The sequence below is a fragment of the Eptatretus burgeri genome, chromosome 2 (genome assembly GCF_056783735.1).
Source record: "Eptatretus burgeri isolate ZD-2024b chromosome 2, Ebu_testis_v1, whole genome shotgun sequence".
Lineage (NCBI taxonomy): Eukaryota > Metazoa > Chordata > Myxini > Myxiniformes > Myxinidae > Eptatretus > Eptatretus burgeri.
In genome coordinates, this window is record NC_140962.1 from 70,889,224 (window position 1) to 70,913,121 (window position 23,898).

At 41.2% G+C, this 23,898-nt stretch overlaps 1 pseudogene across 1 annotated transcript in view; it reads left to right on the plus strand.

The window, feature by feature from the left end:
• LOC147032271 (calcitonin gene-related peptide type 1 receptor-like) overlaps window positions 1-12,296 on the plus strand; it is a 58,521-nt pseudogene extending 46,225 nt beyond the window's left edge. The window contains exon 12 of the transcript XR_015055101.1: window positions 10,766-12,296. The product of XR_015055101.1 is annotated as a calcitonin gene-related peptide type 1 receptor-like (transcript). The remainder of the gene's footprint in view (window positions 1-10,765) is intronic.
• Window positions 12,297-23,898: the final 11,602 nt, after the last annotated feature.

The following is a 23,898-nucleotide window of genomic DNA, read 5'->3' on the forward strand; positions in this document are numbered from 1 at the left end:
GGGGCCCATCTTACACACCATGATTGCTTTAGCACTATAGGAGTATACATTTCAAGCAACGCGGACTAATAGATCTACAGGAGCATACATGCCAAGCAGTGATTATTTTGAGTTGTAGGAGCATGGAAATGAGCATCGATATATGATATAATGAGCATATGGGAGCATGAGCAGCGAGAATGCCGATAATCCCCTTTACAGATTGAGTCGTCGAGGGGGCCTTATTCGTCGACCTCTCCGGGAGTAAATGGCAGTTTCACTTGAGGGAGACTCCCGATCCTCTTGGTGAGCCTCGACTTGTGCCGGGGATGACTCCTCGATCGCTCTCGGGTGGAACGCGGCAGCCCCGTCGCCCGGCGGAGTTCCTGGGGGGGGAAATGTCAGAAGGAGGAGTGCCAGAAGGTGGTGTACCGGCGGGAGGAGTACCTGAGGGAGCCAGATGGCGAACCGACACAGTGGTCTCCCTGCCATCCGGGAGCCTGACATGAGCATACTCTGGATTAGTGTCAATGTGTTCGACCCCCTCCACCAGGGGTTCATACTTGCTTTGTCGTACCGGGCGTTTCATGAACACTGTACCGGGATGGGTCAGCCAGTTGGGCACCGTTTGACCGTCAACATAACGTCGTTGGTGAGTAAACATTCGTTCGTGAGGAGTGTCATTGGTGGACGTGCAGAGCAAAGAGCGTATGGAATTCAGAGCGTCGGGAAGAGTAACCTCCCACCGCTCGGGGCCCAGTCCTCTCGATTTCAGCGCCAGAGTTACGGCTTTCCAAATAACTCCATTATACCGTTCCACCTGCCCGTTTCCCTGTGGGTTGTAACCCGTCGTTCGACTAGTTGCTATGCCGAGCTCTAGTAGGAATTGTTTTAGCCCAGCCGACATGAAACACGGCCCTCTGTCTGAATGTATGTACGAAGGTCTCCCAAACATAGCGAAGAGGTCAGAGAGACATTTCACGACAGTGCCCGAGGTCATATCCGAGCACGGAAATGCGAAAGGGAACCTTGAATATTCATCAACAACGGTGAATATGTATCTGTTGTCTGTCTCGGTCGGCAGGGGCCCTTTGAAGTCGATGTTTAGTCTCTCGAAGGGGGAAGTGGCCTTGATCAGTCTGCCAGATGCCGCGCCAAAGAATCTGGGTTTTAGTTCAGCACAAACAGGGCATGAAGCATTCATTTGTTTAATATCTTCAACAGAATAGGGAAGATTTTGTCTGCGCACGAAATGTGCCATCCTGGTTACCCCCGGGTGGCACAGAGACACATGGAGGTCTTGCAAAGCCTGACTGATTGTTGCCGAACTGTAGACCCGAGAGAAGGTATCTGCAGCAGGGTTTTCTTTCCCGGGCCGGTAAACAATGTCGTAACTGTAGCAAGCTAGGTCTATCCGCCATCTCATAATTTTTTCATTCTTAATTTTCCCGTTATTTTTCCCATCAAACATGAATGCCACGGATCGTTGGTCCGTAACGAGCGTGAAGTGGTTTCCCAGTAAATAATGTCTCCATTTCCGCAGCGCTTCAACGATGGCGTACGCTTCCTTCTCTATCGCTGAGTGTCTCTGTTCGCTTCTAGAGAGAGTTCTCGAGAAGAACGCGACCGGCTGCCCAGACTGATTAAGTGTAGCAGCTATGGCGTGATTTGAAGCGTCGGTTTCCACCACGAAGGGCACCGAGCTGTCGATCGATAAAACCACGGACTTACTGATATCATCCTTGAGATTGTGGAAAGCTCTTACAACAGCGGCATCTGGTGGAAAGTTTTTGCAATGCACTAGGGGATGTATTTTCTCGGAGTATTGCGAAATCCATCTCGCATAGTAAGCGAACATCCCGATCATCCGGCGCATTGTCTGCAAGTCCTGAGGTGGTGGAAGCTCACGGAGCGGGCGCAATCGCTCAGGATCAGGCTTAATTGTGCCATCGGCTATTGTGTAGCCGAGAAGGTCAATTGACCTTGCCGAGAATACGCATTTCTCGTAGTTGAGAGTCAGATTATATTTTCTAGCAATGCTCAAGAATCTGTCCAGATTCCTATCATGTTCCCCCTGATCCCTACCGCACACTGTGACATTGTCCACGTAAACAAAAGTGTCTTTGAGGTTTTCATCTGAGATGATGTCGTCCATAACCCGTTGGAAGCAAGCTACCCCATTCGTGACACCAAAAGGTATTCTCCTGAATTGGTAGAGGCGCCGCCCTGCCTGGAATGCAGTGTAAGGTTTGTCTTCCTCTCGGATGGGAATTTGATGATAGGCGCTTCGCAAGTCGATGGTACTGAATACCTTATAATTGGCCACGCGTTCGACCATCTCATCTATGCGCGGCAGGGGGTAGGCATCGAGTTGGGTGAAGCGATTGACCGTTTGGGAATAATCGACAACCATTCGTTTCTTATGGTTCTGACTGCTGGTTACTAACACCTGTGCGCGCCATGGCGAATCGCTCGGTTCTATAATTCCCTCCTCCAGTAATCGCTTGGTTTCCGAAGTGATGAAATTCATGTCAGCAGTGGTATATCGCCGCGATTTGATCGCTATCGGTTTGCAGACCGGCGACAAGTTAGTGAACAGCTGGGGGGACGTCACCTCCGCGGTGGTCAACGCATTTAAAATTAGACGAGGCTTGCTTCCTCCAAAGGGTATTTCGACGCTCGTGTGCTGCTTGAGGACATTATGACCCAGAATTACGTCTGCGCACAAATCACGAAGCACCAGTACCCTTACATCCCGATGCGTGTACCCTTTTACGTCCAATTCAACATTGCAGTACCCTCGTACGCGGGATTGTAGTGAGGTGGCGGCCATGCATACCGTATTGTCAGTCGGGTGGATTACCCATTTCCTGCCCTTCACTAGCGAGCTGTTGACGAAACTTTCAGAGCTACCGGTATCAATCAGTGCCTCAGCCATATGCCCGTTAATTCGTACGTTGATGATAGCCTTGGATAGATTCCCCGGGGAGGCTGCAGTTAATTTATTCTGCGAGTAGAGAGCCGCAGAAGTGGGTTTATTTCTCCTTAGAGTAGATTTACATACCCTGGCATAATGCCCTTTCTTGTCGCAATTCATGCATGTGGCATCTCTGGCAGGGCATTTTTGGCGGGGATTTTTTTGTACCCACAAAAGAAGCATTTACTAACCGGAGCAGTTGCTGAGGAGTTTGACGTGGCCTGGGTATCCGGCTCCTCGGGTGTTTCTCCATCCCCTATGTCTGGCTGTGTCTGTGCCAGTGGGGTTCCTTGGGTTCCCATCGTAGCGGCGTTCATTAGCAGCATCGGTGTCCCAAATGACTCAGATTGCTGCTGAGCCGTATCCATCGCTCGTGCCTGATCGACTACCTTGTCAAGAGTGGGTTGCGCTTTCTCTAGTAAGCGTTGCCGTATGTGGGCTGATCTGAGTCCTTGGATGAATGCCTCCCGTGTGGCTTCCTTTCGGTGTTCCTCGGCGCTTACGGCCCGGAAGCTGCCATCTTTTCCCAGCTGATTCAGAGCTTGCAGGAACTGATCGATTGTCTCCCCGGCTGCTTGCTTGCGTGTGTTGAGAAGATGTCGTATGTATACCTCGTTCTTGGGCTTCACGTAGAGCGCCTGCAGCACGTCAATCGCTGCTTCATAAGTGTCGCACCCCGAGAAGAGCCTGTACACGCCGGGCGAGACATGATTCACGAGAGCGGCAAATTTGTCGGCTCCTTCCTCGATGATGGTCAGATAGTGTGAGAAGGAACAGAACCAATGCGACCATTTCATTTCTGCGTCAGTCGCGTTTGGGTCTGCGTCGAACCTCTCTGGTTTGTAGATCTTGTCCATCGTTGGTTGAGAGAGCCGAGAAAATCAAATGGAATAATTTGAAATGAGAGCGAGAGATGAACCTTCAGAGTTTAGGCTTTATTCCATTTGATTGGAGCCGCTTCTACAGGCACACCGGGGAATACAGGTTCAGCTAGGAGTACATAAGCAGTAACGTATACATGTGCGATTAACCATTGCAGAATAAATCCGCGTAAGCACGGAGTTCGATATAATCTCCATTCTCACCAGTCAATGAGCACCTTCAGTTAACGAGCATCAAGTGAACAGCCGATGTAAATGGCAATGCCCCGGGGACAACCACTCGTGCCGCAGAGACCTCCCCTTATACGCGAGACGCACAACATGTGATCCCGCGTCATGTCCCTCAATTCACCTCAATTCACCACAGTTAGACTTGGTCAAATAGAGTAGTTTCTTATCATACTATATAACGTTATAATGAAATTTATAATGTACACATCTCGTGAACTCTGTGTGCAGTATGGCAATTATCAAACATTTCATCTGTTTCTTCTGTTTTTTGTTTTTTTTTAATAAACATCCCACGAAAGAAACACTGGTTCTTTAGGGTGATTTAATCCACCTCCATTCATTCACTGCTTTTTAAGCCAAAATTGTTTGATTGTTGTAGCATAGTCAATATTACATATAATCGTTCACTCAGAGCATTTTATATTGAATTCTCACTCGCTTGTATGTTTCATTTGGGAAGCTGTTGGCAGGAGAAAGACTGCAACATGGGGACTTCACTAAGAGGCTAATTATTATCAATAGCTGATATGGGAATGTGAACACTCACAAAGTTTCAGAAATGCAGAATTACTTCAGGTGATGGGAATTGCCAGGTAGCCCAGCTTAGATGATTTACTCATCTTTCAGATGTCTAGTTTTGGGTAAACTATTGGCCTCATTAGAAACTGTAAACCTGATGCTTTGTACACAGGGTGTCATGTGTCGCATAAATAAGTACCGTATCCTTTAATTTATTTTTCGTTCTTTTTTCTTCATTTTACACATTTGCTTTTTCTGGTTCTTTAAAATGAATGAACTATTACAGATGATCTGAGTTTTCATCATGTCTGTTAGCTTATCAAATGAGTGTTTGTTAAATGAGTTCTCATCAAATTTGTTTTCAACTTGGAAAGAGAACTACATGAATGTATGGCAGGCTGAGACAAGTTTCTGGAAAATTGTGCAATATTATGATGATTGAAGGTACAGATATCATGAGTTCTGGATGTACTGCCACACTCAACTATTATTGTGAAATGATGAGCAATATCAGTTTGGACAGGCTGGAGATCTCAGTATTTTATTCTTCAATACTCTATGTCAGGTCAGGCACGATCTGTGACCTGCTACAGGTACCATGTAAACCTGTACTAACCTGTTCCATGGTCGGGTTGTCGGCGACTAAACCGTCTCCCCCACCAGGTTTTCTGGTGAGGAGGGTGTTTGGATATGGACACCCAGCAGGATTAAAAACAAAACCTGTCAAAGGGCGGAGGAGCTCCTTGTGAGCCAACGGCCATCCATATCTAGTGCCCAACTGTGTCTGCGGACGTCCTCCTGCAGTTGGGTTACTTTCATTAGGAGGTTGGTGGCAGGATTTGCACTCCGGCCACCGTAAAACCCTTCATTCCACAAAACGCAAAAACGCAAAAAAATCTGAAAACCCACTCCGTGGGAGTACCTCCTGTGTAACTTCCCTTCGCAGGGCAGCTCACCGGATGACGAGATTGGGGCAAAGCCTTCGGGACCCCCAATCTTTGATGATAGGAGGGAAACCACGGGGTAACATCCCTGGGTCAGATTGCGGGAGAGTGTGTCGGAGTGGTGCTGAGGTGTCGTCCACCAGACGGCGGTCTCCTTGGGTTAACCTGAGGCGGTCCCTTCGGGTGGCTGCCTGGAATGTCCTATCCCTAAGAGAGGATGATCACCTGTCTCTGTTATCATCTGAGCTCAAGCGTTTGGACATCGGGATTGCAGCTCTCTCTGAGGTTCGGAGACCGGATTGCGGCGAGATAATGGTGGGTGGTTACACCGACTATTGGTCTGGTCGCTCTGATGGTTACCATACCCAAGGAGTTGCTGGAGCTGTGTCCAATAAGCTGACCCCAATGATAATTGAGGTAACACCGGTCAACGAGCGTATTATGAGATTAAGGATTCGTCACTCCTTAGGTGTCATTTCCGTGGTCTCTGTTTATGCTCCGACTGAGGCGAGTGATCTCACCGTGAAGGATGCATTCTACGCCACGCTCGAGTCTGTGGTTGATCAGTGCCCCAGACGAGATACACTTCTAGTCTTGGGGGATTTCAATGCATCGATTGGAACTGATAGGGATGGTTATGAGGTGTGTGTTGGTCCCCATGGGTCAGGAACTATGAACCAGAATAGCACTAAGTTCCTTGACTTTGCAAGAAGTCATGGACTTAGGGTGGCTGGTTCATGGTTTCAGCACCCACAAGCTCATCGCTGGACTTGGTATTCCAATGCTGGCGGTGTGGCAAAGGAGATTGACCATGTCCTCATTGACGGTCGTTGGAGGATGATCCAGAACTGCAGGGTCTACCGGAGTGCTCAGTTCCTCAATACTGACCACAGGCTTGTTGTAGCAACTCTAAAGCTGCACCTTAAATCCTGGAGAATGGTACCATCCCAGCCTAGGCTGGATGTTGGCAAGCTCAGGGATGAGAGAGTAGCTGAGGAGTTTGCAGACAGGCTGAGTGGACACTTGGGGGGTCTGGGTGCTTTGGAGGGTCCTGAAGAGTTGTGGAGCGCCTTCAAGACCACCGTCCTTGATGTTGCCGGTGGATGTCTTGGAACTCACCGTAGGGCAAAGAAGAATTTTGTCTCTCAAGGGACACTGGATACCATTGACCAGAGTCGCAGGGCCAGGCTGAATGGCAGAGCTGAGCTGTTCAGGGAGCTGAGGCGTAAAACTGTACGTGCACTGAGGGTGGACAAGGAGGCCTATGTGCGAGGAATCTGTGAGGGGGTAGAGCATCACCTGTGGACAGGTGATTCTCGTCCCGCTTACAGGGGAATTCGTGCATTGCTTTCATCCAAGCCCATCCCTCGGAGCACTGCAGTTCGAGCAGGGAGTAGTAGGCTCTTGACAGAGGAGTCTGAAGTGAAGGCCCGCTGGGCCGGTTACTTTGAGCGGTTGTACCAGGCTGATCCCCGAGCTGTCGAGTTGGACGTCAAGGGTGTTACAATCCCTGTTGCTGACCCTCGAATCAACTGTGGTCCACCTTTGCTTGTGGAAACACGGGCTGCGGTGAACCAGATGAAATAATAGGGCAAAGCTCCAGGGATCTGTGGCGTCCATGCTGAACTTCTCAAGGCTGGTGGAAATGCTGCACTCGTGTCGTTGCATGCAGTTTTGTGCTCTGCCTGGAACACAGACATCATCCCAACTGACTGGAAGAGGGGCCTTGTTGTCCCTCTCTGGAAAGGGAAGGGTGATCGCCAAGACTGCAACAACTACCGAGGGGTGACCCTGCTCTCAGTGCCGGGCAAGGTTTTTGCTCGGATAATTCTTGATAGGGTTCGCCACCATCTGCTTGAGCACCAGCGTCCAGAGCAGTCAGGCTTTACACCAAAGAGGTCAACGATTGACCGTATCCTTGCTCTTCGTGTCCTCACCGAACGCAGACGAGAGTTTCGGCAGGGGCTGCTTGCAGCCTATGTTGATCTCTGTGAAGCGTTCGATTCAGTGAATCGGGATGTCCTCTGGAGGGTTCTTGGTCTTCATGGGGTGCCACCAAAACTGATCGATCTGATGTCTGAACTCTACTCTGGTACTGAGAGTGCTGTGAAGTGTGGTGGCTGTTAGTTGCCCCCACACTTTTCAGCACTTGTATGGACTGGATTTTAGGGAGAATGTCGGAGAGATCAAGCTGCGGTGCATCGTTTGGGAATGTCAAGATCTCGGACCTTGACTTTGCAGATGATGCAGTCATCTTTGCGGAGACTTTAGACATCCTTTTGGGGGCCCTTGAGGTGCTGAATGAGGAGTTGGAGCCACTGGGATTACGGGTTTCTTGGGTCAAAACTAAGATCCAGGCTTTCAGTGACATCTTGGATGCTGCTGTAATGTCTGTGTCTGTTTGTGGTGAGGATGTTGAGGTCGTGGAGAGATTCACTTACCTTGGCAGTGATATTCATGTCTCTGCTGGCTGCGAGTCAGAGGTCAATAGACGTCTGGGTCGGGCCTGGGGAGTCATGGATTCACTGGATCATGGGGTGTGGCGCTGCCGGTACCTGTGCGGGAGGAGGAACGTCTGAGTCTTCAGGTCCTTGGTACTTCCAGTCTTGCTCTATGGATGCGAGACTTGGACTCTGACCAAGGATCTCAGACGGAGACTTAATTCCTTTGGTACCAGGTCTCTTCGGAGAATCCTTGCCTATCGATGGTCGGATTTTGTGTCCAACGAGCGGTTGCTGAGAGAAACTCGGATGAGATTTGTTACCTGCATAGTCCGTGAGCATCAGTTGCGGCTGTATGGACATGTGGCTCGTTTTCCTGACGCTGATCCTGCTCACCAGATTCTCTCAGCGAGGGAGTCTCATGAGTGGAGGAGGCCAGTGGGCCGACCACATGCCTCGTGGTTGCAGCAGGTTGACCATCATCTCAAGGAGATGGGGATGGGCCTGGCATCTGCCTGGAGGATGGCCAGACGGAGGCCTCTGGAGTACCGGCGGAAAGTGGACGCAGCGACGCGCTGTTCTGACACATGCTCCCATACCTGACCTGATCTGAATATTGTGGGTCTGAGCGTGTTGGACATTGACTTATATGTGCCTCCTTGCAGTTCAGACCAGTTGTAAGGTAAGTTTTCCAGACCAGATCCATCATGTCTTTCTATTATAATTTCATCTCTGCACACCTGAGCTTCCAAACACTTACAAAGCTTTCGACCTCAGTCTGATGGAGTATTGCTCTCCCCTCTGGGCTGGTGCTCCTGCCTCACACCTAGCTCGACTTCACGCTGTGGAAACCAAGTCTTTTAGGATCACTGGTATCTCCTGCGATGAAACTGAGTCTTTGCGTCTCTCACTCTCTTACTGGAGGCAGGTCGGTGGTCTTTCTGTCTTCTACCGTCTCCTCTCTGGCCTTGCCCCCCCCACCCGGCCCTTTGCTCTGTCTGTGATCTTTTCCCCCTATATTTCCTCAGGTTGCTCAAGGTCCACCAAAAAAACCCTTCCTGTGAAACTGCCAAAATAAAAAAATCACTGCTCACCTTCACTCTTTCATTCCTCTTTTTTCCAACCTCTGGAACAAACTCCCACACTTTCTTCAATCCCACTCCACCCTCCAGGTCTTCAAAACAGCTGTTCACTGCCAACTCATATCTTCCCCCCTCCAAAATCTTGATCTTTACTACCTCCATTAATCCACCCCAAACCCACCTCCTTCAAATTCCCTGTTTTCCTTCCTGAAAGTCCCTGTCGTACCATCTTGTTTACCCCGTGTACTCCACACCATCCCTCTCCCTTCCACAGATCTCCTATTATCTCTGTTCCCCACTATTTTGTGCTTTCCTCTCCCACCCCCTTGTCTCCTGCCTCGTTATATGTTTCTGTGTATTGGCTCTTTCACGAGCCTCGACTTGGTATACAAAAAAAAAAATCCTGGTTTTTCACAGGCAAGATGGTTCATCAATGCGTGCCATCCCTCACATGTCTGATAAACTGGATGTCCTATCTGTCAGCATTAGTTCCTGGACATTAAAAGATCCCATGGTGCCCTTCATGAAGAGTTGGCAAGCTATCACTGGCACTTTGGCAAAATTCCAAATTCCTTCACTTTCAGTCAATCGTCATCTTGGCCAGCCGGTTCTTGAAAGACTTAGGCCAAAAACGTTCCTCAGCCGGCCCACTGTTAGGTGGGAATCGTTTGGCCAGTGAAAGGAATAGTAGTAGATGAATGTGCCGATCCCAAAGCTTATATGAAGGTATTAAGAGTCAAATACAAAGTGTGGAGGGGCAGCACCTGTAGATGTTGTCATTCTCAGAGTGGTTCAGTTTGCAGAAGACTAGAATGCAAATGTTTAATACTGTTGCCTTCAACAAATATGTCACCCTCAATCATTCGCATCCCAATCCAATGTCTTCAGCTGTCCTCAGCACTTAGAATGAAGAACAATTCTTGCTGGTGAAGGCTCATGTCTATCTGCGTTGGCAGCCAAGTAGAATGGATGGAATTTTTTTTCTGCTCTGACGAAGGTTTAACGCCCGAAACTTCAGCTTCTCCATGCATCCCATGCCAGTTAGCATTCCTCAATCACCGTCCTGTTGATTTCATCCATCGTCCTCAACACTAAGCCACTGTGTGATTTGTCATATTTGATTATTCCTCAATTTTTAACTCGGTCATAGAATTTAAAAGCAGAGTGAAAGTGACCAATGAAGGTGTACCAACCCTCCAGAAATATTCTGTAGGATTCTGTACATTTTGTACTATGAGGAGTTGGAGAAATGTTGACTTTTTTTTTTCGAAATTCTTTTGCAAGGAAACAAGATTATAAATATATAATAATGACCGTTTTTACAGCCATTTTTCCCTGCTGTGCAGGGGTTAGGCTTTTTCTTGAGGCAATGTTTTTATGGCCGGATGTCCTTCCTGACAACAACCCTGGTCGCCTCTTACGACACACAGGGATATGGTACACCAATTCTAACCGGGGCATACACCGGGACCAGTACACTGGTACTCATTTCGCCGAGCTCGGAAGGATGACGGGCTGAGTCAACCCCCTGGTGTTAATTCAGCAGCCAACGGGGCTTGAACTCAGGACCCTGGGATCCCAAGCCACCATCCTAACCACAAAGCCAACACCAGGCTCAAGGAAACAAGATTAGTTCTCTTTAATTAAGATTATGGCTTGAAAAAAGATTAAAGCTCTAATTTTTTGACCTTCCCCTATTTGAACCCAACAGGTACAGATGGCAATCAAGATCTGTTGGTTGAGGCAGAAGATCAAATTGATCTGTAACTGCTGTGATCATTTTGCAAAGCAGCCCACATCCATCGCCGTGGCTTTGGAAGATTACGAGACCCCGGCGGGCACATGCAGAAGTCCTTGCGAGCAGAGACAGACCTGCGTAGTACGTCCAGAAAATATTGTAGAGGTAAAAACACTGTGAGAAAAATGAGAAATGGCCTGAAAAGCCCTGAATGGATGAATACGAACGTGAAGCCTGAGTCAAATTTATTTATTTCCAGTCTGTGGACACAAAAACAAAATCTTTAAAAGTAAAAAGTCAATTTCAGTTTTATCATTTTACATCCCAAAATATTGTACAAAGCACTAATGAGCAGAAAATGCAACCGCAGTGAATTTGCCAGTAGTTTCTGTGACGGCAGCCTAACCCTGACATCGTCATTGGTAATATCTCCTTGCTTGTCCACAATTGGCTGTGAAATACTCTTGTGATGTCACTAATGTGTTTGTTGGTCCACGATTGGCTATGAAGCATACACATGACAGAACATGTGAATTGATTATGCATCATCTGCATAACTGTACCATTGTTTATTGGGATTTGCCGATGCTATTGAGTTAGAATGGGGGGAAATGGAGGAGGAACAATCAAAATTACCACATTTCTTGTGTACCTCGGAAACAGATGGTTCTAAATTAAGGTTGGCTTTATTTGGGGGTGTTTAAAACAATGTGGAGGATTTAGAACTTGGTTTTTTTAATACAGGTGTTTCATACACAACTTGGTAATAGAGGGGCTCGGGGAAAACATCACGCCAGTGGAAAGGATGAGAACAATCAAACAGATGCGATGGAGCGAGACTGCAATGAAATATCATAACTATAGACACAATTTGTCATAAGATAGCAGAAAGCTACCACTTTAAGGAGACTGGAGGAAAAAAAGCAGGTGTGGACTGGCTGGCGGCCATTTTTATCGAGATGGGAGATAAGGGGGACCAAAAGGTGAAGGTGAACAGACAGTCAACGTGGAATCATTAAGTTGTAATGTTCTGTATAATGCACAGTATATACAGTAGACATCTGTTCAAGGTTGTTTCATTAAGTGTGCTGCACAGGTATACACATACCTTTCTTACCCTTGTGTCCATTGTTTTCCTCGTGTTTATTGGGAATTGAACAGGTCAAAGTGAAAAGTGACTGTACATGACTAGATATGTAAGTGATTTTTGCTTTGGGTTTTCATCACAGAATGAGTTGCCTTCGCAAATATCGCATGTACATAAAATTTAAATTGTAATGGGAATTGTGAGGTGTTCGCACCTTTCGTTTTGACGTCTGTCACGCGCAGTCGGTACTCTGGAAGCTTCCGTGCAGTCACGCGTTACTCGATTGTATGATCAATTTGTGTTTCTGACGGGACAATAAATGTTGGAGTGGCTATAATTTTTGTCTGTAAATCAGTCAATGAGGTGTGTTATCATTTGCTTAACCAACACTAGGCCAAGAATAATTGACAATCAATAGGTTACTGTGGTTGTTTTATGGATGCGTTCACATACTTTCCCATAGAGTTAGCGATCATAAATCAGTATTAAAACAATTTCCAGAACTTTCTGGAAGATACTAAAAAGTTCAAGCCTGTCACATGATCTTGTTAAATGAAGCTCAATTAACGTTCCAAAAACTGACATCATCCAGTGGGTTGACTTCAGCCGCAGCTCGCATGATCAGTCTGACGAGGTCATCGTGGTTTGTAACCACGACCAATAGCTAATAGGAATGTGTGATGCTGATGCCAAATTGGTAGTGTTTTAAGAGTAACGTTCTTGTAAGATCATTTCTGAGCTTCTGTGTTATTTCATTGCACCGAGTCAGCAATAGGCTTGTATTTCTGCTTTTATTATTAAATTCCATAACATGACAAGTCCTGTGGATCTCTGAAAGCAGTCATCATAACATACAACACTTCCTTACTTGTTTTGAATTTTTGTTCAAGGAGTGCATTTCATCGTACACCTAAAGTTTGGAAGAATGCCAGGGTTCTTTGCCATATTAGTCCAACCAAAAGCCTCTACTGTAAGTCTAAATGGACGTTTAATTCCTTTTTGACTATTTAGCCTGCGAAAGACAGAATAATCTACCCCATCATTGATTGAAAAAAAAAAACAAATAAGGAGAGAAAGAGAGACAATGAGTGACAGAATGCATGTTTACACTTACCTTAACTGAATGTCATATTCCCAATCTCACACCTGATTGATTTCTTGATCGGGCTGAAAGAGTAACTTACAGCCTTCTGTCAATGGAAAATAAAAACATATGGGGCAATACCCCCTGGGTGTTCACCCGGTAGCGGCTGGATAAGATGACCAGCGAACCACTGGTAGGCATGGATGACCCACAAAATATCTCATGGAGATGAAAGTAAATACCTATGGATGTTTTTTTTTTTTTCCTTCAATACCATGCACAAACCTTGGTACATCACAGGTGATAAGGGTTGTCGTCAAGTTTCATCAAAATTGTGTGTGTGGCTTCGGAAAAGAAAGCAAATACATATTTGGGGGGGGGGGGCGCAACACCATTACACCCCCAATGGAGCCCGATTTTTCTAATGTCATGAGCAAACTTTGGTACATCACGGGTGATGAAGGTTGTGGCCAAGTTGCATCGGAATTGTATGTGTAGTTTCTCAGAAGAAAGCAAATACCTATTTTGGGGGCAACACCCCCGTACACCCCTTTAGACCTCAATTTTTTTAATGGCAGGAACAAACTTTGGTACATCATGGGGGATGGAGGTTGTGGTCAAATTTAATCGAAATTGTGTGTGTAGTTTCGGAGAAGAAAGCAAATGCATATTTTTGGGGGGTGGCAACCCCCCTTACACCCCCTGAGAGGCCGATTTCTCGAATGCCATGATCAAACTTTCATATACCTTGGGTGCTGAAGGTTGTAGTCAAGCTTCATCAGAATTGTGTGTTTTGTTTCTGAGAAGAAAGCAAATACATATTTGGGGGGAGGGGGGCAACTCCGGAAGATGCCCTTAGGGCCCAATTTATTTATTTTTATTTTATTTTTTTAAACGCCTTGAACAAACTTTGGTACATACACGGTGGTGAATGTTTTGGTAAGGTTTCATCGAAATAATGTGTGTCGGTTCAGAGAAGAAGTTGAAAGTATTTGTGGATGGACGGACTGACAGACGGACGATGCGCCATCACATAACCTCCTTGCTTTTCCACAATTGGCTAAGAACTAAGTTCCAGCATTCTAAAAATCAGCAAACTCAGCCAAAAATGGCAAAAACAGGATTTCTGAAAAAGTTGTGGACAGATTTGGACAAAACTTGGAGGACAGGTTGGGTATGTAACAAGAAAGAATTGATTCGATTTTGGTGAAGATCTGGATCCTAGAATATTAAAGCGATTCTTCACCATTGAGTGTTAGGGATAAAACGATGCATAGCATGATATTTAAAGTTATGGACGGATTCGGACAAAACGTTGTGGGTGGGTTGGTTAGGTGACAAGAACAAGCCGATTAAATTTGAGTTCAGGTCCGAATCCAGATCTGGCCCATCGGTGGGATACAAAACGTCAACTAATCAGCCTGGCAGAGGTATATGCTCTCTAATGTGCCCTTCTAGTTGGTATTCAATTACAGCCAGTGACACCAAACTTCACAAAACAAGAAGGGCACTCGTGACAGTGCATACCTCTGCCATGTGATGCCTGATCCATGAGAACATATCGGGCCCAATACATTTTTGAAATATGCTATACCTGTATATCGTTTTTGGCCTAATCTCTCAATGGTGAAAATCACTTTGGAAATTAAATAATTCTCGTATCCAGATTCGGATTCGGATCTTCACCAAAATCGAAGCAATTCGTCCTTGTCACACACTCAACCTGTCCACAAAATTTCATCCAAATCCGTCCACAACTTTATGAGATATCCTGCACAAAAGCAAACAAACAGATAAACAAACAAGAAGAACTTGCAAAATCCATAAAACAAATTTGACCTAAAAAATAATTTCCCGGTTGAATTCGGTGACCTGATATGCAAATCCTCTTCAAATTTCAAGTCAATGGGATGAAAATTGAGGATTTTAGAAATACCACCTTAGTTGTTGACTTTTGGCTGATGTTGACCTTTTCATCTCAAACAAAAGACTTCTTCCTGATAACAAACTCTACCATGTGGTGAAGTTTCGTGAAGATCGTTTTAAAATTGTGACCTGTAGGTGACAGACAGACAGACAAGCCGGTAGATGACATGGCTGCTCACTCTCGATTGAAAGCTGGCCGACGTGACTAGCCAATATTCATGTATGTGCTATCAATCAATTTAGCACAATAAATATGATTATCACAGCCCTCTTAGTTTTTGCCCAGAAACCCACCCTGTGAAATTTCAGGCATGTTTCCAAAGAGACTCTAACAAATGGCAGCCCTGGTAATTCCATTTATCTATTCGCTAAAGATTTTATTTTTTTTATATGATGCTGTAAGACATTCTCCATGGGCACAAAAAAACAGGTCCCTCGGAGGTCCAGTTTCGGAGGTATGGATTTTTTTGTACAGTCCACAATAAGTGTACGATGTACGATAAAGTATTTTAGCTGTTCCTAAGCAACGGAGGTGTGCATAGCAACCATTCATTTTTGTGTACATGCTAGCCACATTGTACACATTTCACCCAAGTTTCATCAAAACCAGACTCTTTCTCTAAGAGATATTCCCAATTAACCGTTTTTGAAATGTTCTACATGTACTCGCCCAAAACCTATCTCCTCCAACAAATATTTTTTGTTAGGGCTGCAAATTGGCATGAAGGGAGCAAGATAGATTGCGCACAGAACTCTAAGCTTCGATTTTTCGTTTTTTTTAGATATTTTTTTCGATTTTTTGACCACTTGAAAGGGCCGTTGATATGCTGTTGCCAGGGCCCGTAGTCCCATATTCGAAAGCACACGATTCCCAGAAATATTGGTCCTACCTACCAAATTTCATTGGAATCGGTTGAGTGGCTTAGCTCCGAGGTTTGACCAAAGTTTTGCGGACAGACAGACAAATGGAAATGTCCAGAATAAGGGTGCTCTAAGAGCAGCCGGACCGAACAGTCCGAACAGACAGAACAAGCCGGTAGGCAGACATGGGTAGTCGACTACCCAATAGAACCTGACGCGATGGGCCCGTTCGATGGGGAATGACCTGAGGATTAAGCACAAGAAAATTCATGATTCCAGCTTCAAGGGTAAATGCTGCAGATTGTTTTTTCTTTAAAATACCTCCACATTTAGAGGTTTTTCGGCCGTTGCTAGGCAACGGAGGGGTCCATAACAACGGTTCTTTCTCACACATACCTAGGAAATACCATTAACCTACCATACCAGTTTCATGTATATCTGACTCAGTCTCTGAGATATAACGAACTTCGCTTTTTTATTGTTTTCGACCAGGGTTCATTCAAAGTCTATCTTCTCCGACAGTTTTCATAGGATCCGGCTGGAAATTTTTGAAAATATGGCTGAATGTACTGCCCAGAGTCGCTCATGGCCCAATTTTTTTTTTTTTTCGAAAATTTTTTTTTTTATGATTTCAAAAATTTTTCAAAGTCCCATTGCTAGGCAACGGTGGTGTCCATAACAACTGTTCTCATTTGCACACAACTAGGTCATGGTATGAACCTAACCACCAAGTTTCATCAAAATCGCAATTGTATTAACGGAGCACTGGACCGAACAGACAGACAGACAAATATCCAATGTCACCCGCAGGGTGACCCGTATCTTGCCAAAAGGTGACCAGGTGTGACTTCTTTAAGGTCACACTGAGGTGAACAGAGCTGCTATCCACCCAGGAGCGACTCCTTGAGGAATATCTGCCTACGAGAGATTCCGATGAGAATCGTTCTACAGAGTAACCATGAAAAATATGCTTTTACCTCATAATGTCACCAAATGACGTCATAATGTATCAAGCTTGACATATCTAGAAAGCACTCATCGAGGTGTTCAATTTGAGGTACTACACGATATGGTTCCTAAAACTTGAAAATTTGACCTTGGGGTCAAATATGTTTGACCTGAGGTGCTAACCATGAAGGTCAAGGCCAATCGCCACCAAAAATTAATCAGCTGAGCGCCAGACTATGAAATATATTCCCATGAAGTTTGAAGACGATCCGATCAAAATTACTCAAAAAATAAGGGTTTCGTCGACTCCCCTGATTTGCGCCAAAGTGACCTTGACCTTCAAAATTTTGTGCACTGAAAGGGACCTCTATAGGCCTCTGATATGCGAAGTTACAAAAATTTCCGATGATAACTGTGCTCTGCAGAATTTTTTGTGCGTGATTTCAGACAAACAAAAAAAACAAAAAAACATACAAGCTGACTAACATATCTTTCAAAAACTTCGTTTTGGCAAGATAACAAATCGACGGAAAAACTGATAATAAGGGAAGAACAAATTTTTTTTCAACTGGATCGACTCCCCAACATATCGACAGAAATACTGATAATAAGAGAACAAATTTCAAAAAAATTGTTTTTTGAAAAATGTTTTTTTTTCGACTATACTATATCGACTACCCAATATATCGACGGAAATACTGAAAATAAGGGTAAGTAGGGTTGAGTATACTGATTTTGGCTCACTTTCCCCCATGTAAGTGAATGGGGGATTTTCAGCAATTCATATTTTTTTCCCAAAAAAATAAACCCCCTTTTTAGCCCAAGGTATATTTATTTGTCTCCCCTTTTAACCTCGGGGCACTCTATTCAAATAACCAATGCAACAAGATAAAGATTTGTTCAAGTAGCAAAGTAGTAATGTGATTTGTTAAAAGTGATTCTGAAGAAATATCTGAAACATGCAAGCCTAGGGGCAATCTTTTTCAAATAACCAATGCATATTGTTTAGCTCACTCATTGAACCTATAAAGATTTGTTCATTCTCAAATTCCTTCAATAGTTTCATTTTCTTTGCACAATAATCCCCACCTAAAATATTTTAAAATAAAACATTTGAATCTTTATATTTTTCAAGATACCCCTTTTGTGTCATTATGAAATGATATACTTCTCTCATTGATCTCATCTGACCACCCCCTGAGGTGCATATCATTTTGAGATTGTAGTAAATTATTTTTTCATTGTTTAATTGATAACCATCAAATTTTTCAGTCCATTCAAGGATATTTATTATTTTCTTTACATCCTCTAACTTATTGGTTTTTAAATTGATTCGCTCTTTTGTTTTATTTACCTTTGTTTTAGTTATTTTTTTCAATAAGACTTATTTGATATTTTTCACATTCATTATGTTTTCCATTTATATACCAAGACTGAGATTTTCTCCACTCTTTAGTTTGATTAATACTTGGTTCGACCATTTATATATTGTGAAAAACGCGGCGGTAGCCCTTAAAAACCCTAACCCATCTTCCCATCGTTAAAACTTGTGTCCATATGGAACACAATCTATTCTATTCACTCTATCATATAATATCCATATGGAACACAATCTATTCCATTATCTAAAATAAATCTCTTATCATCAAAGGCTCCTAATGCCTTTTTATTTACTTCTTCACTATATATCTTATGTTTATACCGGGCGTAGTGGCGTGCGCCTGTAATCCGGCTACTCGGAGGCTTGGGTTGGAGGATCGCTTGAGGACGGGGGCTCTGCACTGGGCAGGGTGTAGAGCAGCCTGGAATCATGGTGAAACCCAAATCCTGATCCCTGTGTCGTAAGAGGCGACCAGGGTTGCGTCAGGAAGGGCATCCGGCGTAAAACCTGTGCCAAATCAGTATGCGGATCATAACAGATGATCCGCTGTGGCAACCCCTAACGGGAGCAGCCGAAAGATGAACAACAACAACTATATATCTTATGTTTATAACTTCTTATTGTATTCATTTTCCTATATACTTCTCTCTTATTCATCAAACAATTATAATAATTTCTAAAAGTTATTGATTTCTTTATTACATATTTCTTTATTTCCTTTAACCTTTTATCAATCTGATCACCATACTTATAAGCATATGCCTTTGCTCTCAATCCAATAAACTCGCTCATTATTTTTCCACCCAACTCATCCTTAAACTTACCAATAACCTTTTCATTGTTTTTTGAAAATAACTCGCTCTTCTTACTAAAATTACTTGTATCATATACTCCAATATTTTTCTTCATATCTTTATAAACATCATCAGTTTTTTATACCTAGAATAAAACTATCAGTGTCCATATACAACAATGAAACATTTTCACCAGACTCTTTCTTTAAGTCATTATACAAATAATCATACATCAATATCTTTGATAAATCAAGAACTGCTGTTCCAATATAAATTGGTTTATCCATTACAATACTTTCCTTTTTCATATGAATAGCAGAAAAGTTCTCTGAAAAACCTCTTCTCTCTCAAAACTTGGTTTATTTATCAATCAAGAAGCTTCTTTCCAAGATGTTGCGAATCTAATGTTTTGCCTGTTTCTAACATTTTCCATAGTCTTTCGAAATACAGCATTATTCATTAATTTATAAAAGTCCCCTTCAAATTTTACTTTTGTATTGCTCTCATATCTGTATTGACTTTAATATACTTTTTCATCCAAGGACTTTGTTTAAATTTTAAAACTCCATGAATTTTAGCTACTCTCAACCCAGCAGATAAATATTGTCTCAAGTTCCTTTGATGCAAAACATATCCCTCTTTATCATAGAATGTTGTTAATAACTTTTCTGTTGATTTGCCTTTAATATTAAAACTTTTATGATAATCAGTTAACCATTCTTTCTTTGGGGTTTCTTTCTCACATGCAAAAGGAAGGTCTTTATGCTTATTATGAAGATCACTCGGGTACCTCAAATCAACTTCAAAATAATAACCTTCTTCTTCCTCATTCAATTCCTCTTGAGAAGAAATAACAATATTCATCAAAGCCTTTTCATAATCCTTTTCTTCCACCCACTCTAATTTACCATAAGGCAGAGATTGAGACATTGCCCATCCATACAAATTATTAGCATCAAAATACATCAAATAATTTGGAAGATATTTATTATTTGCTTTTGCATATCTTTTTGAACATACTTGTGATATTCCACCTCTCTTAGACTTCTCAATCATCAAAAGCATATCTACATCACTGATTAAATCTATATATTGTTTTGTCATTTTCAACACTCCAAGCAAAACCAGGAGCTGTGAAATAGGGGGCAGGATCTAATCCATAACATTTTTTTTATCATGACAGAGTGATCTAAAAGCTTCAAACACATCAGCTAACAATAAAACATCTGTTTTTAGATACAAATAATGATATTCTCCAAGGTTCTTTATCTTAAATATTTTCCAAATTTCTTGTGCGTGTTTATATTCCTTATCACTTATCTCTTCTTCATAAAGGTTATTATAGAAACTTTCTTTTGAAGGAAGTTGTGTTTCTTTAAATCTCATAAATGAATCCATATAATCATAAGGATAAATTCCCTTACTAGTAAGAATTTTCTCTTTACTTTGAATTTCCTCTCTAGTTAGAATTCCCTCTTTAATCATAATTTCATCTATAATCAGAATTTCCTCTTTAGTTCGAATTTCATTCATTGTTCGAATTTTCTTTATAATTAGAATTTCATCTTCAGTTAGAATTTCTTCATTAATTTCCTCATTAATTAGAATTTCCTCTTTACTTTGAATTCTCTCTTTAATCTGAATTTCCTCTTTATTAGAATTTCCTCTTTTGGAAAGAATGAATTAAGATTTGGAAAAGAGCCCGTGGAGCTTAGATTTGATGCTAGGTTGGCTAGTGGTGTTCCCATAAACTTGTAAGAATCTAGAAACCTAATACGAGTTAAAGGTTTTGTGAATATCATTTTTGTAAATGAAATATACTTTTGACTTGTGTTTGTTATGGCAGAAATATTCCCTGGTGTTTTTGAAAGTTCATTTATGAATAGATGTGTATTATAGTTGGCGCTGTTGTGAAGAAAGACTGGAATAAAAGAAGGTAATTTATAATTAAGATTACAACAGGAATGAGCGGGACCTCTATATTTACCAGTAAGATGACAATGATCCTTAACTTTAGACTCCTCAATTTCCTCCTCACAAATATGACAGATATTGTTCTTTCTAAATCCTAATTTTTCTTCTTTGGTTAATTTCATCAGTTCATTTGTTTCTTTCATTAATTTCGTTAGTGTTATACAATCCTTTTCTAATCGTTTTACAAACTCTTGTGAAGCTTTTTTTCCACTATAATGTTCAAGTTTATTATACTTTTCTCCAACAGATGATTTGATATAATAACAGAAACCACAAGGAATATGTTTTTGATATTTATTTGTATATGATTCTTTTGGATTAGGAGAAGCAGTATTTATCTTTTTAAGGATACACTCAAAATCAACGTATATCACAAATGGGTGCATGATAGATTTATTATAATCTTCAAAAGAAATCTTTTCACCAGATTTAGGCATTGTAATTACAGCTGATTTATGATTACCACAAAATTTTGAATGTTGTTCTAATCGTTCTTTTGTATGAAATGAATTAAGACATCGCTTACAAGGATATATTTTGTTTGCTGTTCTGAATACCTGAGAAAAGATTAATCTTGATAAATTATTGATGTATGTGTAATGTGAATTCTTTCCAACACTAAAATATAAAAGATCAATGTGTGTTTCTTCATTTTTATCGTTGTTTGAAATTTTTAATATTTGAACTTTGTTTGTATCCGTTAATCCATATACATTAATAGAAAGATTATTCTTTTTCTCCAATTTAGGAATATCTGTTAGTGACATTGGGAATTTAAAATCTTTAATATCCAAGGTATTCTCATATTTCATATATTTTTTTACTCTTTCTGAATTACATTTTGGTGGATGTAAGTGAGCAAGAACAGACCAGAGAAAACATTTATTATCATTGTTCTTAATATTAACAACTGCCTTCTTTCGTTTTCTTTCTTTTGGTAATTCAATATAAGAAGAAGCTTTAAGAGGGTTTGATTTTAGAATGTGTATATCTAAAAAGATGATTTTTAAAATATTAAATCCACTTCCTACCACTGTATTATTAACATCCTCCTCTTGTCTTGATAGTTCTTCATAAACCCCACTATTCAAAAAATCTTGAAATGATGTTATAAAATGAAGATCTGTTCTCATATAAGGAGTTTGTTCTTCATCTTGTCTTTTCATATTCATTTTCACTCCCATATAAAACTTTAAAGTTTTCATTTCTTTTAATGTTTTTTTTAATAACTTTTTCAACATTAGGTTTCACTATTTCAATTGATTCAGCTATTGATGATGGATCGGGTTCTCCAAATTGAAAAATCCTTATTTTTATATGCCCTTTAAATGCCCCATCAGTGTTTTCAATATAAGTCTCCCTTTACTTTAAACTCATTTTTCTTGTGTTTTTTGTGATTGAAGGTGATTCTTATAACTACTCTTCAAATCATCTTTTGAGCAGATATCACAATGTTTTCTTTCCAACTCAAGAAGGGATATTTGATGAAATAGATTAAATGTGTGTTTGTTGGTTCAGAGGTGTTTTCTATCATGTTTATATTCGTGATTACAAACATCGCAGTACGTTGTATTCACCATATTTATATAATAAAACTTTGCTTAAACTAAAATTTTCTTGATGAAAATTTCGTTTATTTTACAAGTGAATCTGTGCTTAAAACAACTTTATCCTCCAACTTTTTTCACTTAATAAATACAATGTTTCAAGACACAAAAGACAAGTTTCAATCAATCTTCATTTGTAAAAGATACTGAGAAATATGTCAAGTATGTAAAATTGAACAAAGATAAATATAACAACTATTGGATAAAAACAATTATGGTAAATAATATGAGTTCTTCAATTTCCTTCAGTGGAAGGGCTTTTAGTGCACCTGGAAGAACATCAATTAAAGTATCTCTAATAAAAGTTTCTCCTCTCCTTCTGGTAATATATTCAAAACTAGAAAAAGCAATGAAACAAGAAAAAGTATCAAAAAATACAAACCTTATGGATGAAGCTTTAGAAAGAAAACATAAGACCATCTGTAATATGCAAGGAGAAATTTGTATTTTTTTCAACAACCCTAAAGATATAAATCCTGATGAAATAAAGCATGTAAATATATCAGGTGAAATGACATTTAGTTCAATAGTTGTTAAGGATCATTTTAAAATTACCTTTAATATAAAAAATGTAGCAGTTGAATCTGTTAATGAAAAAAAGTATATAGATATCGATGGTAATGTTTTTTTCTACTAATTAAATATGAGTCAATATTCAACTGAATATTTTGAAGATTATGAGAGTGATTATGATACCGAGAGTTTGCATTCAAACGATAGTTATGATACCGAGAGTTTGTGTTCAAACGATAGTTATGAAAGTATAGATGATTCTGAAAGTATTGAAGATGATATCGAAGATGAATTTCAGTTTAAGTCAAGTTTTACTTCATAAATATGAATAGTTTACTCGATTTTGAGCCTCTTGAATTCCCTGATTCTCCATATGACAAATTTGAGAATTGTCCTGCGTGTGAAAGATGGGGATTAAACACAGAGTCAAAAGCCTATAAACAATGTATATTTTGTGATTATCTTCTATTTAATGATAATAAAAAATTTAAAAAGGAAAATAATTCTTTTCGATTTACACCAAAAATGAATTACTTTACAAGATTGATTAGAGAAATGAATGTAAAGTATGAGGGGGATAACACACCTTTCCTTACAAGGGAAGAAACTGAACGCATTCGAGAAATGTTCAAAGGATTGTTGTTATATATTATTCATGGATGTGATTTTCAGGGAAATATCAACACAAGATATTGCATAAATAAAATAATGGATTATCTTGAAATTAAACCTGAACTTAGGATAAAATATAGAGTTTCTAAAAAAGCCAACAATAAATTAAATAACCTGTTTTCCAAATATATAAATGAATGATTTTTTACCCATTTGGGAAAATAAGATAAAATTTAACAATCATAAAAATCTTCCAAATTCATTAAGATGTCTCATAGTTGGTTCAAGCGGATGTGGAAAAACCTGCTTACTTTTGAAG